At 37.4% G+C, this 17,934-nt stretch overlaps 1 protein-coding gene across 5 annotated transcripts in view; it reads right to left on the bottom strand.

The window, feature by feature from the left end:
• elavl4 (ELAV like neuron-specific RNA binding protein 4) overlaps positions 1-17,934 on the bottom strand; it is a 169,092-nt gene that overhangs the window by 39,754 nt on the left and 111,404 nt on the right. The window lies entirely within an intron of this gene.

The following is a 17,934-nucleotide window of genomic DNA, read 5'->3' as shown; positions in this document are numbered from 1 at the left end:
GAGAATGTTTCAGGATTCATAACCTTTTGTGGGCACCAAACTTGTCTGTCAGTATAACAGTATAGCAGGCATGTGGTGGTAACTGGCTGTGCATGCTCATGCTTGGATGGTACAAGGCAGGGGTGGGTTAGCCTATTTGAGGGTTTAAATACTGGGTACCCAGCCCGAGATGTTTTATTCAAACGTCAGTGGTAGCTGATATATGTGAGTGTAAGTATGTGTAATGTTTCCAGGCCATTGACTGGAATGGTGACTTTCATCACTTTGGCATCAGCCAGCCTCACATCAAGAAACCCTGGGGTATACATTATTATACTTGCCATTCATGGTATGAGAATATGTAGATGTCATTTTCTAGGGGACCACAAGTTTCGTATTTTAAAAATGGAACTATTTTGGCCCAAAGCAGCTGTTCTGTATCTGGAACTGTATCAGAACAGCAGTACACTGTTGTATAATTAACTAAATGTATAATTATGGGGAATGCCACTCAACATTGTACTGCCATCATGATGTTATATCAAAGATATAAGTAGGAATCCAACTGAGTCATGTGTTCTATTGTTGTACATTGGAACACGTTCCCCAGCGTCACACTGCATGTTTTTCATTACTCTGTAAAACAGCATAGTTTATATGATATGGTTGTTCAAATAGGCCATCTTACTTTATAGGTACACTGCACTTTTGGTCAGAATTGAGAGGACAATCATCACAGAAAGGTCCCATTAGCTCCAATTAGCTTTTGTGGGCTGATTTATCTTGTGATCTTTTCCTCAGTCTATCTGGTCCTCAAATATATTCACCCAGAGCCCTGCCAGTGTTATAACAATAAGAGCTACTGCATGAATGATACAGTGACATTACATAACCAGACAGCCTTTAAAATACATGTTTTTACACATGCATAGGGCCTATTCCAAATCACTTGGAAGAAAATAATAATTGTATTTATTTCAATAATAATAGAAATAGCAGTTTGGTAACCTATTTTAATCTGTTGTTCTGATTTTCCCCATTGAGACAACATGAAATGTATGTACAGCAAGTGACTATCAGTGAGGCATTCTGCATCTTAAAACAAAACCATAATGTCAATAAAAGTGTGGAAGTGTGATTGTTTAAAGTGTAACCAGTCTGGTAATGAAGAGCTCCAAGTGGAGCAGTGCAGTGTGTGCTGTTATCCTTGCTAATTGAAACAGACAGCAGTAAGTCTACAGTGTAAAGACAAAGTGAATCACAAATGCAGAACAGCAGTACTCAACCAAATAAACACAATCCAAACAGCAGCTTTGGGCCAAAAGGGAGCTGTATTTCTCACATCAAACACCATGCTTCTCCCTCACTTTCAATGGATTACCAAGGATTACCATTTCCCAGTTTTAATTAAAGCCTCCTGTCCTTAAAAGCAGAAGTCGCCTGTTAACAACTATTTTTAGATGCTTCATTCCGACACTGATCTGACTGCTATAAGAAATTTTCACTGTTTTTTTAAATGAGTGTCTTGCTGAGGTGTTCAATGCCATTGCTAACCTCCAGATTTCCCAGATACATGGCAATTTGTTTATTTAGTAGATTGTTACAACCCTATATGCTTGGGCACATTTTGACAACATTCCAAAAGGTTAGTCAAAATGGACAGTTCTAAAATGCATAACTTCAAAACCGTCTGTCTAAGTACATAGTAATGTAAAATGTTGCTGTAATATGAAAATATTCAAATATTATATGATAGTAATTATCATAGATTTTTATGTTTACTTATAAAAACAATAAGAAACCTATTAGGAAAACATTTATTTTTTTATAGGTTATATTGTCAGAACATACACGTTTCTTATAGTATTTATACTTCATATATTTTGTATCATATATGTCATACAATATCTTTCTAAGTAATGCACCACAATCATGTATTCAATTGTGTTTGTCAAGGCACATAAATAAATACACCACTGATTACTGGTTACTACTTATTAGATTTTTGTATAGATAATGTGTGGCTGTGGGTTTTGAAAGTCAGCATTTTGCAACTAATGACTTAGGAGTTGTGCTAAGCTAATGAAATGAAAAACTCTGAACAAAACATCTGTCTAAAATGCCATAATACTAAAGTATCCCTTTAACCACTTCAAAAAATGAAAACCCTTCCCAGGTACCAGATTTTGAAAATAATTGTAATAATGTTTTAACACCTGAAATTGCTTTTCATTAACCCTTTACGGTCCTGTATACTACATATACATTTTCAGTAAAGAGATAAATACAAGGCTGTTTTTTTTTGGTTTGAACAAAGAAAACAGTGCAAATGCATTTTTTTCATAATAAATAATGAACTTTTGTAATAATAAAAACAATAAACAACACTCAAATGCAAATAAAAATAAACAATACACTGAAAGACAAATAATAATAAACAATGAAAAGTAATTATCAACTAAATCTCAGTCACTATCAAAACCTGTGCTCTGTGCAATTTAATGAAATGTTCAATACAATTAACGTGGAAGAATCTGGCTGCCACAGATGCCTGCTTTTCGTTACTTGTATTCAGCCCTGTTTTCTGAATGTATCTCGTTACAGTACTGTATAGAACTTGCTAAAGATTACATAAACTACAACTAAACAAGTACAACTAATAATAAAACTAGCAATAATACTATTATTTTTATTATTTATTTCTTAGCAGACGCCCATGTCCAGTGTGACTTACAAAATATAAGAGCAATATATAAAACAATAATTACAGTGCATCCGGAAAGTATTCACAGCCCTACACATTTTATAAAAAATTCTACAAACAATACCCCATAATAACAACGTGAAAGAAGTTTGTTTGAAATCTTTGCAAATTTATTAAAAATAAAAAACTGTTTCATCAGACCAGAGAATTTTGTTTCTCATGGTCTGAGAGTCCTTCAGGTGCCTTTTGCCAAACTCCAGGTGGACTGTCATGTGCCTTTTACTGAGGAGTGGCTTCCGTCTGGCCACTCTACCATACAGGCCTGATTGATGGAGTGCTGCAGAGATGGTTGTTCTTCTGGAAGGTTCTCCTCTCTCCACAGAGACACGCTGGAACTCTGTCAGAGTGACCATCGGGTTCTTGGTCACCTCCCTGACTAAGGACCTTCTCCCCCAATCGCTCAGTTTGGCCGGGCGGCCATCTCTAGGAAGAGTCCTGGTGGTTCCAAACTTCTTCCATTTACGAATGATGGAGGCCACTGTGCTCATTGGGACCTTCAATGCTGCAGAATTTTTTCTGTACCCTTCCCCAGATCTGTGCCTCGATACAATCCTGTCTCTGTGGTCTACAGACAATTCCTTGGACTTCATGGCTTGGTTTGTGCTCTGACATGCACTGTTAACTGTGGGACCTTTAATAGACAGGTGTGTGCCTTTCCAAATCATGTCCAATCAACTGAATTTACCACAGGTGGACTCCAATCAAGAAACATCTCAAGGATGATCAGTGGAAACAGGATGCACCTGAGCTCAATTTTGAGTGTCATGGCAAAGGCTGTGAATACAGAATCCATGAGCTTTTTTATTTTTTATTTTTAATACATTTGCAAAGATTTCAAACAAACTTCTTTCATGTTGTCATTATGGGGTATTGTTTGTAGAATTTTAAGGAAAATAATGAATTTAATCAATTTTGGAATAAGGCTGTAACATAACAGCGAAGCGCTGTGAATACTTTCCCGATGCACTGTATATATGTGTAAAAGGTGAATGGATTGCTGCAATAGACATAAGACTTCTAGTCGCACAGGTACAGTGGAAGCTCTACACAACAAACAATAAAAACATGGCATGATTGCCCTCCCCAGCTTTCAATCCACATTCTAAAGTATCAGCACTGGAATGAAACCTGAAACGGCATGGTACTGTGTGAGGGGTTTTATCTGACGTACTGTACGTGCGTGGTTAAATGCTCTTTCCTGTTGTTGCTCCATAGTGCCCAGAGCCTACATACATTTAAAAAGTCTATATCCAAAATCCTACAAAGAATTTGACATGCCTGAAACATGCACATAATCCACGTGTCTTCTACTGCGGCGCAACATAAGTGCAATATCCCACATGTAGCCTAAAGCATAACTTAAAAATGACTTTATATGTTAAGATGCTTTCGCCCAAGTTTTGTTTTGTGCTGTAGGCTGGCTGCTATGTGCAGGCTCAGACATTGTTCCAAGGGGGTGCATGCAGGTGGATGACAAACTAAGTGATGCATTACTGCCACCGAGTGCTCCTTTGGAATTAAACTGTTGTTCTCACACAGAGCTAGGGATAGGGCCCAAGGATAATATTAGGCTAACGGGCTAAGATCAATGATATTAAGAAAAGCGGCTAAATGACTATTCAACAGCTGAAATAGAAATCGACGGATTTTACTAGTCGAATAAGTCGACTAGGTCGATTAATCATTGCAGCCCTAGACTGGATGCTGCTGGTTACTCAGGGAATGGAAACTAGGCATAGGCTTTTTTTTGCGTGTGCTGCTGGAGAGCCTCTAATTATTTTTCTACTGTTGCTTATAATTATCTGCATAACCCTAAAAACTATGTATATTTACACCTACCATCCCCACTCCATATAACTACTTGCTGGTCTTGGGCTGGCTTCTCTTTCTCTACATAATTACCCCCCTGGTTTTGCTGGCAGTGTTAATGATGTTTCCCCGCCTCATTGCCCTGCGGGTAAATTGAGAAGTAGGTCGAACTGCAGCAGCTGTTTCCTGGAGTGGCTTTTTCAAGGGGGGATTCAGCCCACCAGCAGCAAGCCCCCCACATAGGAACCCCATGATCAACAGGGAAAGCTTGTGACCAGGCTCCCTGTTACCCACTGCACAATGCTGTTCACAAAAGCAATCTAATAGTAACAATCATGTATCTGCAATTATGTATACCTGTATGCCCTGTACACATTCACACACACAAAGTGTCCAGATAAACAGCAATATTCCTCATAGAATGCTGCCACACTGTGACAGGTTTACACATGTTAAGTTGTGCATGCACTGACACAGGAACACTAGCGCACTCGCAGTACAACATGTAAATTCACACACCCAAGAGACTCCTAATACATATCCAGACTCTAAACAGACAGAATATATCTAGGCCAATTTTTATATCCAGGAAATCAACCCCAGGCACATCTAGAGGAACACCAGTTACAGATGGAAATGCATATTCTCCTGAAGCATCTGTGTTAACTTGATCAATGTCAGAATTATGCAATATGTAACACTGGAAATTATATGGCAAGGGCCCTGCTCATTAAGTGAATGAGTTGCTCCACAATGAATCACAGAATTTGCACTTCAATTCACAAGGGATCATGTCGAGGAAACACTTCTTTACACAAAAGGTTGTGGGAGATGGCAACAATCAAATATACCCAAAACAGATTCCCTGAGATGCTTCAGTAATCCTCAGATCCATAAGCTCCTTGCAACCAGGCAAGCAAAATCAGAGGAATGATCTCATGTTTGTAACCTTTCTTGTGTACAGAAAAATAATAGCATGCAACTTTAATCTTGCTGCATTAAAGAGGATGTTTTTTCATATTCTTGTCCACAGGCTTCTCTAATAATGGTTTTAACAACAGCATCAGCAATATCCCCATCCACATTCCCTCTCCTTTTACTCTTTATTCATGCACACATGAGTGGGAGCAAGAGCAATGCAATGCAGACTGTGGGCAAACACAGGCGAGCAGTCTTGGCAAGGCACGTCAAAACAATTGGTAGGTTTCCAGTTTAAACAGCTGAGCAACTCTGGACCATTACTCTATATGCCTGAAATAGCTACCTTGGACAGAATAGGTAGCTGCAGTCTCCATCAATAGTAAAGTACAGAGTGAAAAATCTAAAATGAAAGTGTTGAACTTGAAAGTAAAAAATAAACAAATTGTACTAAAAGGATGCAGTCTTCTTAAAGCTCTTTGGAATTGTATTTGTTAAATAAGGATACATTCAGATAATTTTATTGAAGTCACTGAATCCTAATCTAAAGCACCATTCACACAGAAATGCCAGCAAAATGCAGGCAATGTTTGCCTTCTTTTATCCTATAGCACCCGCATTCACACTTGCGTTGAAATCCGGCAAATGCAGGTACGTACCCTTTCACACAGAAAACAGAATGCCAGCATTAGCAGTGTAGCTAATAATCGGGAATGAGACACTACATGTTTGCCTATTTATAGAGATATTATATTTTGCATTATTTATTGGTATACAGTGAGGGAAATTTGATCCCCTGCTGATTTTGTACATTTGCCCACTGACAAAGAAATGATCAGTCTATAATTTTAGTGGTAGGTGTATTTTAACAGTGAGAGACAGAATAACAACAAAAAAATCCAGAAAAACGCATTTCAAAAAAGTTATAAATTGATTTGTATGTTAATGAGGGAAATAAGTATTTGATCCCCTATCAATCAGCAAGATTTCTGGCTACCAGGTGTCTTTTATACAGGTAACAAGCTGAGATTAGGAGCACTCCCTTTAAGAGAGTTTCTTTAAAATCAGATTCCAAACTCTCCACCATGGCCAAGACCAAAGAGCTGTCCGAGGATGTCAGGGACAAGATTGTAGACCTACACAAGGCTGGAATGGGCTACAAGACCATCGCCAAGCAGCTTGGTGAGAAGGTGACAACAGTTGGTGCGATTATTCGCAAATGGAAGAAACACAAAATAACTGTCAGTCTCCCTCAGTCTGGGGCTCCATGCAAGATCTCACCTCGTGGAGTTTCAATGATCATGAGAACGGTGAGGAATCAGCCCAAAACTACACGGGAGGATCTTGTTAATGATCTCAAGGCAGCTGGGATCATAGTCACCAAGAAAACAACTGGTAACACACCACGCCGTAAAGGACTGAAATCCTGCAGCGCCCGCAAGGTCCCCCTGCTCAAGAAAGCACATGTACAGGCCCGTCTGAAGTTTGCCAATGAACATCTGAATGATTCAGAGGAGAACTGGGTGAAAGTGTTGTGGACAGATTAGACCAAAATCGAGCTCTTTGGCATCAACTCAACTCACCGTGTTTGCAGGAGGAGGAATGACCCCAAGAACACCATCCCCACTCAAACATGGAGGTGGAAACATTATGCTTTGAGGGTGTTTTTCTGCTAAGGGGACAGGACAATTGCACCGCATCAAAGGGACGATGGACGGGGCCATGTACCGTCAAATCTTGGGTGAGAACCTCCTTCCCTCAGCCAGGGCTTTGAAAATGGGTCGTGGATGGCTATTCCAGCATGACAATGACCCAAAACACACAGCCAAGGCAACAAAGGAGTGGCTCAAGAAGAAGCACATTAAGGTCCTGGAGTGGCCTAGCCAGTCTCCAGACCTTAATCCCATAGAAAATCTGTGGAGGGAGCTGAAGGTTCGAGTTGCCAAACGTCAGCCTCGAAACCTTAATGACTTGGAGAGGATCTCCAAAGAGGAGTGGGACAAAATCCCTAATGAGATGTGTGCAAACCTGGTGGCCAACTACAAGAAACGTCTGACCTCTGTGATTGCCAACAAGGGTTTTGCCACCAAGTACTAAGTCGAAGGGGTCAAATACTTATTTCCCTCATTAACAAGCAAATCAATTTATAACTTTTTTGAAATGAGTTTTTCTGGATTTTTTTGTTGTTATTCTGTCTCTCACTGTTAAAATACACCTACCATTAAAATTATAGACTGATCATTTCTTTGTCAGTGGGCAAACGTACAAAATCAGCAGGGGATCAAATACTTTTTTCCCTCACTGTATTATTATATAAGCAACTCATAAGAACATAAGAACATAAGAAAGTTTACAAACGAGAGAAGCCCATTCGACCCATCGTGCTCGTTTGCTGTCCATTAATAAATAAGTGATCCAAGGATCCTATCCAATCTATTTTTAAATGTTCCCAAATTTTCTGCGTTAACCACATCGCTGGGGAGTTTGTTCCAGATTGTGACAACTCTCTGTGTGAAGAAGTGTCTCCTGTTTTCCGTCTTGAATGCCTTGAAGCAGAATTTCCATTTGTGTCCCCGGGTCCGTGCATGTAATGCAATGAATGTTGTTTCTTTTCAAAAGCTGATTATGCTAGAGCATATCTGCTTGATGCATGACATTACAATCTGTCAGTTTTGTGAACAGTTTTGAAATGTAGCTCTTTCAATTGCTAGCCACTAGAAGAGCCTGAAAAGCAGCATGGTCTCTGTATCTGAGGGTGGAGAAAATGACAGTGTTGACAACAGCATATATCCCTCCTTCACTGAGAGGAGTCCCCTGTCCTCCAGCTCAGAGAATCAGTCAGCTGATGTCCTTGTTCTGAGCCCACCAAATGGGGAATTTTCTAATTACTGACAATTATATATTTTGGGGCTTGTAAGCCTTCAGTTTGGTCTATATTATCAACAGTTTCTCACTGCAAATGCATTTTACAGTTGCTTTTAGTTGAAAATATCAGTTTTAACTGTGGTAAATTTGAATTCTCAGTCTTTAAAAAATATGGGAAAATAGTAATGTTGGTAACACTTTAGATTATGTTGCCCAATTTAATATTAAATTGTTATTTGATTGATAATGTATATACATTCAACTACTTGCTAAATAATTCCTCATGCTGACAGACAGATATTACATTAACATTCTTTTGAAATGTCTTTAGCAAGTTGTTGAATATATATTTAATATTAAATTGGGCTACACAATTTAAAGCATCACTGTAATGTCTTAAATAAGCAACAGCAAAATGCATTGTGAACTGTATGACCTGTATTATGGTTAATGGGAAAATGTATTTATTTGTAATAATATTTTTTATTATGTTCAGCTAAATTAATGTATTATACTGTTAATCTGCCTAAATACAAATCTATCTGTCTGTCTACAAACAGACACACATTTGTACTTTTATTTCCTGCTGTTTTGCAGGTGTTTTGAGATTACTTAGAATGATAAGGCACCATATATATATATATATATATATATATATATATACACTCACCTAAAGGATTATTAGGAACACCATACTAATACTGTGTTTGACCCCCTTTCACCTTCAGAACTGCCTTAATTCTACGTAGCATTGATTCAACAAGATGCTGAAAGCATTCTTTAGAAATGTTGGCCCATATTGATAGGATAGCATCTTGCAGTTGATGGAGATTTGTGGGATGCACATCCAGGGCACGAAGCTCCCGTTCCACCACATCCCAAAGATGCTCTATTGGGTTGAGATCTGGTGACTGTGGGGGCCAGTTTAGTACAGTGAACTCATTGTCATGTTCAAGAAACCAATTTGAAATGATTTGACCTTTGTGACATGGTACATTATCCTGCTGGAAGTAGCCATCAGAGGATGGGTACATGGTGGTCATAAAGGGATGGACATGGTCAGAAACAATGCTCAGGTAGGCCGTGGCATTTAAACGATGCCCAGTTGGCACTAAGGGGCCTAAAGTGTGCCAAGAAAACATCCCCCACACCATTACACCACCACCACCAGCCTGCACAGTGGTAACAAGGCATGATGGATCCATGTTCTCATTCTGTTTACGCCAAATTCTGACTCTACCATCTGAATGTCTCAACAGAAATCGAGACTCATCAGACCAGGCAACATTTTTCCAGTCTTCAACTGTCCAATTTTGGTGAGCTTGTGCAAATTGTAGCCTCTTTTTCCTATTTGTAGTGGAGATGAGTGGTACCCGGTGGGGTCTTCTGCTGTTGTAGCCCATCCGCCTCAAGGTTGTACGTGTTGTGGCTTCACAAATGCTTTGCTGCATACCTCGGTTGTAACGAGTGGTTTTTTCAGTCAAAGTTGCTCTCCTATCAGCTTGAATCAGTCGGCCCATTCTCCTCTGACCTCTAGCATCAACAAGGCATTTTCGCCCACAGGACTGCCGCATACTGGATGTTTTTCCCTTTTCACACCATTCTTTGTAAACCCTAGAAATGGTTGTGCGTGAAAATCCCAGTAACTGAGCAGATTGTGAAATATTCAGACCGGCCCGTCTGGCACCAACAACCATGCCACGCTCAGAATTGCTTAAATCACCTTTCTTTCCCATTCAGACATTCAGTTTGGAGTTCAGGAGATTGTCTTGACCAGGACCACACCCCTAAATGCATTGAAGCAACTGCCATGTGATTGGTTGGTTAGATAATTGGATTAATGAGAAATTGAACAGGTGTTCCTAATAATCCTTTAGGTGAGTGTATATATATATATATATATATAGGCAGCCCCACCACCATCCAATCACACAGCACTTGTTCTTGCCTTTCTGAACCAATTCACAGTCCTGAAACTCTGTGTGAATGAAAAATTGAGAGGTACATGAATACAGTATATTCTCTGTTCCTGACTAACTCCAGCACCAGCACTAGTGAAGTAGTGAAATGTGTTAAACTGTAATATTTAAACTTGACTTCTGTGTCCATTGCCTAAATGCACATTCAAGTATCTGGATGTCTGTTATTATTATTATCAGAAATATGACTGTTTTCCTCAGGTCTGCTTCTAAAATGGAGGGAAACAAAGCAATACATAATTCCATGCTAATGGTTATTTAATTACGAAAATGCATATACTTCCAAATAGTTTTTGAAACTTTAATAGTGTAGCAGTTCTTTCAGAAATTAGTGTTTTAAGATGATCCTATTTTTTTCTGACAAGTTCATACACTTATTTACAAAGTTTCATAATTACTGTATTTAATTATGACGCTTCTTCATAACACTTACAGTAGTGTATTAATAACATGTTAGTATTGTAGTAATGATAAAAAGACACACATTTCTGTAAGCAGTGAGTAGTCAAGGACCCCAGTACACAGCATTTAACCAATCTTCTTTGTATAAAAACTTGTGCAGTGCTATTCATCATTCAAGCAGTCCAAACAGTTACTAGTTACTAGTTACTAGTTTAGACTATTTGGCCCATTTACAAGAAACAGGCTGTAAATGTTAACATGGATTGTAAAAGACAGAAAAAGTAGAAAAAACATTGTAGCAGAAGGTAAATGACAGTTATTTGATCAGCAGATGATAACATACCTTGACAGGCTAAAACTCCTTAAGTAAAAACATAAGCAAATCTGTTTTGCCAGTCTTAAGTTTAATCATACTTAAGGTAGAGGGTTGGGAGCAGCACAATGCATCTGACATTATCAAAAATGTATTCTGTTGTGTGGTGACTGATGCAGGTGTCCTGCTATGACAGACACGGGGGATGTCCTATGCTCTCGGCTGAGAAGATGTTGGAGAAGTGACTAGCAAAGCACAAAAGAGCAATGAAACTGGAGTGCAGGCTGCTGTTACCATGACGCCCACTGCAGAAATTTACAGACAGACTGGAAGTGCAAGGGTAAATATTGATCAATCTATTGCAATATTATCTGAGTGTTATTTACCTCTGCTAGTAGTTCTTAAACTATTTTATTTTAATATTTTTGAGTGTTTTACTGTTTTTGTAAATGCAGGAACATAGTATTCTTAGGGCATGAAAAGTAGCTGTCATTAAGTCCACATTTTAAAAATGTGACCTATATGTTTTTAATTTGACTGTGTAAACCACCTCAAAGAGCTTGCTGTAGAACTTTATGGTGGTTCATTAGGATCAATACATGCTTGTGTTTGTTTGTTTTTCAAGTAATAAAATATTAAACATAATTGTAAACAAAAGTGCAGACATTTATCTTTTAGGAGTTTCATTAGATTTGGGGGAGGTGTATATTTACAATAAAAATCTAAACAAAACAGGAACTTGTATATTATAGATATACTGTGTGTTGTTTTGTTTCCTTTTCTGGTTCAGAATGAGCACAAACTGTACCGCACACTGCTATGTATTTCTCCACTCCCCCCACACTAGGTGACTGGGGCTTGGAGCTATTTGGACAGGTGCCTGAATGTGGGGGCTGACTGGAAGGATTGAGGGAGAAAAAGGCCTCTGTATCTGGGACACCCCTTCAATGTCAGCCACAGAAAAACAATGTAGAACCCTGCCGGGAATCATGCCTGACAGAACAGGGGAATCTGGGACAGCATGATGAGAGATTCAGGGAAACTATGAAGCCATAAGAAAGAAAGAAAGTCAATGGAAAGGGTTGTAGTAAAGCAGAAAATAGCACAATATTACTGATATTAAGAAGAACAGTAAGATCCCTGCTTACCTTAAGAATTTTGTTTTACTATATAGAAAAGAAAAGCTGTTATATTTTTCAGTTGCAAGAGTCAGAGTTACAACACCTATGAAAGTACAGATCATATGTCAATGATGTGCATAACTGGGCTCAATCTGTATAGATGAACAGTATAATTTGTGTTAACATGGGGACATCAGCTCTTAAGAAATTGCTGGAGAGTAAGAAAGGTGCACAGATCATGTAACCAGTGGTGTAAGAGGGGGTGGGGGGCATGTCAATTTTGATTAGAGTGTTGAAATAGAGTGTTAAACCTGCTATGCCAAATAGGCAGATCTCCTGATGTTGGAGGCTTAACACTGTACCAAGTTTTTCTAAGGGATACATCACTTGTAACATGCTCACGTACCATACCAGACTTTATGAGCTAGCGCACCTGTACATAAATAAGGACCTCAAACTAATTTATGGAGATGTTATTGATTGTCACAACAGGAGACTTGTATTCACATAGAAACTCCATCAGCGTCGGAAATGGCTGATTTCCAATGAAGATGCATATTTATACCAGGCAAACAAATCGAAAATTGTGCTTCCTCACCTGTTTCAATTACAGAGCTACACCAAAATAGATCTCATTGATTGACAAGCACCAGAAACCGCATCTACTATGCCTGCATAATGTCGGTTGATACTTGATTTTTCGCTGAATGTGTCCCATAGTGATGTGTGGTTGTGAAGTAAAGATATGTTTGAGTCAAAATCATGGATTTCATGGATTTTGAGCTGTTTTTAGGGCATTTCAGGTCTCCATTTTTTTTATTTCATTTTTTTATGGGGGAGGCACCGCCAGACCCCCCAACCATGAATTCGTCATTCCGCTTCGACCTAATTTTGCATTGCCACTGCATGTAACCATATTCTGTGGAAAACACAGACATCATAAAATGCCTACATCATGTCAGGGGATTTCAGACAGTACAGGTTTAACAATAATAGGTAATTGAAATGTTTAATTTAAATTAATCCTGAAAATCGAATGCAATATCAACACAAATATAATCAAGACAACCAGTGGCTGCAGAGACTGCTGCAGAGCTGTTTGAGCAGGAGGAGGTGCTACATACTTGTTATCAAGGGGGGATTTCACCCGTACATCTCGTTAATAAGGACATGGAGCCAGTCATAACTGATGTGGGGGGGGGGGGGTTGCATTTAACGTTCTCTTGAAATGTGGGGGCGGGGAGGGGGCTAAACCAATGCTTATGAAGATAACTTCGTTAACATTTTTTCATCTTTATTGATTTGCTTTGGGGGTGGGGGGAATGTATGTTGTACACTTAATTGTATTTTGAATTAATTTGATACAAATTACACAAGTTGTCTATGTTTGTGTTGATTTCTATTTATATTTTGTAACTGTTTCTGTGTAATTGTTACACCTTTTTAAACTCCTAGCAGTAAGGGCACACAAATACAATACATTCCAAAACATTTCAACATTTTATCTTTTTCTGAAGTGAAACGAAAAATTATGCACTGTGTGAAAACAAAGTAACAGCCCAAACATAAATTATATAAATAACCATACATTCCAAAACACACCAAATAACCTACCTAGTAATTTGAAAAAATAATACAATAAATGCAATTTCTATCACATTTTAAGGATGATCTGACAGAAATAAAACTAAACAAAAATATTCAGATTGACAAACTTTACACCAGCATTGACCATCTAAACTGAAGTAACCATCTACAACCAGCAGTAAACCAGCACAAAGACCAGTATAACCATCCCAAATTTAGATTTACCAACATACTAGCTTATTCACCGTGAGTAGACAAGCTCAACACCAGGTCTGACCAGCATCAGTCTCCAGCTGGTCAATCAATGTTGGAATTTCCAGCAGGGTCAGGCCAATTATGTGTACAATTAGAAGGTATCTGTATCTATACAATTATTTTTCCTCATACAGTAACCATATATATACTTATGTGGTACTTATCACACCATCAAGATTCACACTATTTCCTATTCATTCTAACAAGCAAGTGTGCTGCTCATTCATGGATTAATGCATACTAGTGTAAACCAATCAAGAGTTTGAGAACCTGATTTACAATATGCATTAAGATAATAATGAGCAAGCCTATCTTAAACCATCTATTATATAACCAATGCTGTCAGTTAATGATATACTAAATCATAATAATAATAATAATACAAAATACTTTATAAAACTGTGTGACAACTGTTATTTTTTTATTATTATGAATAAAGTATTTGTTTAATCAGTTTGTTTACATAAAGTCAGACCTTTATGTAGTTTGTCACATTTGACACATTTACTGTCAAATTACTTTTATTTATAACTGTGTCTATTCCTATAACCTATGTTACTTCAAATACAGGAACACATTAAATAAAATTCAAGATTCTTGTATGCATTCAGCATAAGTAAGGTTAATGCTATAAATGAATGATGTTTCACATTCAAACATAAGGTAATCTTTAGTTTGTATAGCAGATGTATGTGTTTTTTTAAATAGCAACATAGTTGGTCTCATATTAAAGAGCACTTTTCAGGTTAGCTGTCAAGGCAGAGAGGTTTATAATATTGCAAATTGGAATTCAAATTATTCAAAGATTTTGTGCTTTCCATGCTAAATTTTTCACTAAGGAAGCAATTTTATGCTTCTTTGCATTGTATTAATTGTCATACACAGTGCATCTTTAGTAGGAAGTGAGAATTTAAGCATGCCTTTTATCAGTGTGCGAGGCTCTCTGGTATTATTCATCAGTCTTGGCTCTGAAGGGAATGAAAACAGGAAGATTGATTATGCAATATAATTAATTGTTACTGTGAGAGACTTGCCTAAATGCACCCACTTTCTGCAGACCATATCTGTTATTTGGTTGATTTTACTGTTTATCTTGCATTCAGTCATGTTAGCAGTGCTGAGGCAGATATGAATGTTGAAATGTATGTTATTAATTGTAATATGAAGGCAGTGACGTGAAATGATATATGTGAGCAGTGGGGTTGTGAAAATTAGACTAATACATTCCATATCTTATCAACATATTGCACCAGAGACTGTGCAAATATGAGTCTACTGATTCGGTACACTCGTTTTTTTATGGATAATGGAGATACTTGCATTCATTATTTTTACTTTTTAAAGGAAGAAAAAAAATAAGTTTCACTCGATACCAAATGTTTTAAAAACATCAGTGAAAATCTCAGGCATGTTATTTTCTGAAAATTATTTCTGCCTTCTGGACTGGATGTATAATTCAGCAAGTAGGCCTATAACAGTTTCAACAGTACAATAGATGCAACTGGCATATAAGAGAGGTGCAAATAATAACTTATCCATTACTAAAATGTAAATGAACAGTAACTGCTTAATCAATACTGCAAGCCCAATGCTAAATTAGTTTTAATGGAAACTGTGGCCCTTAAAGGCCCTCTTTTATAATTGGTATGCCAAATTACATAAAAATATACACGTGTATATTTTCATTTTACTTACATTGTTCTTTAGAAACAGAACAACCCTACCCATCTGGAGAAAATAAACAAGAACAAAATTAATGATGCTAGCTTTGTTTTTGAGTCAGCCTTTTAACCACTCAACCGGATTAAAATCTGCTTGTACGAATGCATTGATCTTCTGTAGTATAACAACCATTTCAGTAGATGGCAGCACTAGTAACAAGCATCTTAATACTAGTAGTGTATCAAGTGGTGAGGCAATTCATATAATAATGGGAGCAATAAAAAGAAAACCGATTTACAATGAAAAAACAAGTGGTTGAACCTACATGACAGCAATACACAAATTGAAAATTATTTACTGAAAATCTAAAAACAACAAAAACTCTTATGGCCCCAGGGCTCTTCCATAAAAGTCAATGGGCTAGATATCCATAGGATTTTCACACTGCGCAGAAGGGTTTGCATGGTGCAAATGTCTATCACACAAAAATGCGCATTATTGCCATAATATTAATAATAATTGAAAGGCACAATCCATTCTGCGACGTTCACCCTTTAATTGCATGCACCTATGGGAGATTTTGGTCTGACGTGATAGACAGAGCTATCCACCACCATCATCAAAACACCAAATGAGGGAATATATTTTGGAATTATATATATATATACATACACACACACACACACACATATACACATTTGTTCTTATGTCTTATTATTTCAAAATGTATACATTTATTTGTGACTAATTCCAGTAGTGGAGTTAATAAACACAGTTGGTTGTGGTGGCTGTAGGCTACGTAAAACAAGTTTCATGCTTTAATACTATTCTTCATTGCAACAGTGGTTAAGGAACAGCACTGCAAACCTGGAGTTGTGGATTCAATTCCCAAATCAGGGTTGCAATTTTTATTTTTATTTTTTTTCCTTTTTTTAAATTATATATATATATATATATATATATATATATATATATATATATATATATATATATATATTTAACAACCATGAACAATGAAAAGGCAATGAATAAGGCTTTTATACAGCTTTTCTTAAATTGAATTGCATTTCTATAACAAGGTTCAGGGAACGTCAACTCCTAGCAGGAAAAATAACTCATTGATATCCAGTGGTGGATCATTAATCAAATTCAGGCAAACTAAATGTAAGACATCAAAAACAATAACTTAATTATAATAGTAATAATAATAATAGGACATCCAATTATGAACTAAATTGAATAAGCGCTTAAGTAAAATAAAAAAACAAATCAACCCTTTAAGCACTGTATTTTCAAAAGATAAAAACAAGCTTACTTATGGAAATCTAAAAGGATATGGCGGCTACACATCACTGCAGTAGGTGCTACACACCTGTGTTGGACACACAGCAGCAGTAATGTACATAATAAGATTAAGTTTTTGAGTCTGTGACAACCTACATATATACAGACAATTATGGGTATTGGGTAATATGTATTACTACTGCGTCCACAATATTGTGTTTGTACTGCAATATTACGCATATGAGCCTTGTTGTTTGCCCTGTCAGGACAACAGCATAGAGGTGTGCACTACTATAATACTCAGGAGGTATGCATTCAGGATGTGTCCAGACTTGAGTGTACTGCACAGTATGGACTGATTTCTAATGATATTAATATATACAGTATATATATATATATATATATATATATATATATATATATATATATATATATATATATATACACTCACCTAAAGGATTATTAGGAACACCTGTTCAATTTCTCATTAATGCAATTATCTAACCAACCAATCACATGGCAGTTGCTTCAATGCATTTAGGGGTGTAGTCCTGGTCAAGACAATCTCCTGAACTCCAAACTGAATGTCTGAATGGGAAAGAAAGGTGATTTAAGCAATTTTGAGCGTGGCATGGTTGTTGGTGCCAGACGGGCCGGTCTGAGTATTTCACAATCTGCTCAATTACTGGGATTTTCACGCACAACCATTTCTAGGTTTTACAAAGAATGGTGTGAAAAGGGAAAAACATCCAGTATGCGGCAGTCCTGTGGGAAAAAATGCCTTGTTGATGCTAGAGGTCAGAGGAGAATGGGCCGACTGATTCAAGCTGATAGAAGAGCAACTTTGACTGAAATAACCACTCGTTACAACCGAGGTATGCAGCAAAGCATTTGTGAAGCCACAACACGTACAACCTTGAGGCGGATGGGCTACAACAGCAGAAGACCCCACCAGGTACCACTCATCTCCACTACAAATAGGAAAAAGAGGCTACA

Source organism: Amia ocellicauda, chromosome 19, assembly GCF_036373705.1.
Source record: "Amia ocellicauda isolate fAmiCal2 chromosome 19, fAmiCal2.hap1, whole genome shotgun sequence".
Lineage (NCBI taxonomy): Eukaryota > Metazoa > Chordata > Actinopteri > Amiiformes > Amiidae > Amia > Amia ocellicauda.
This window is presented reverse-complemented; position numbering and strand designations above follow the sequence as displayed.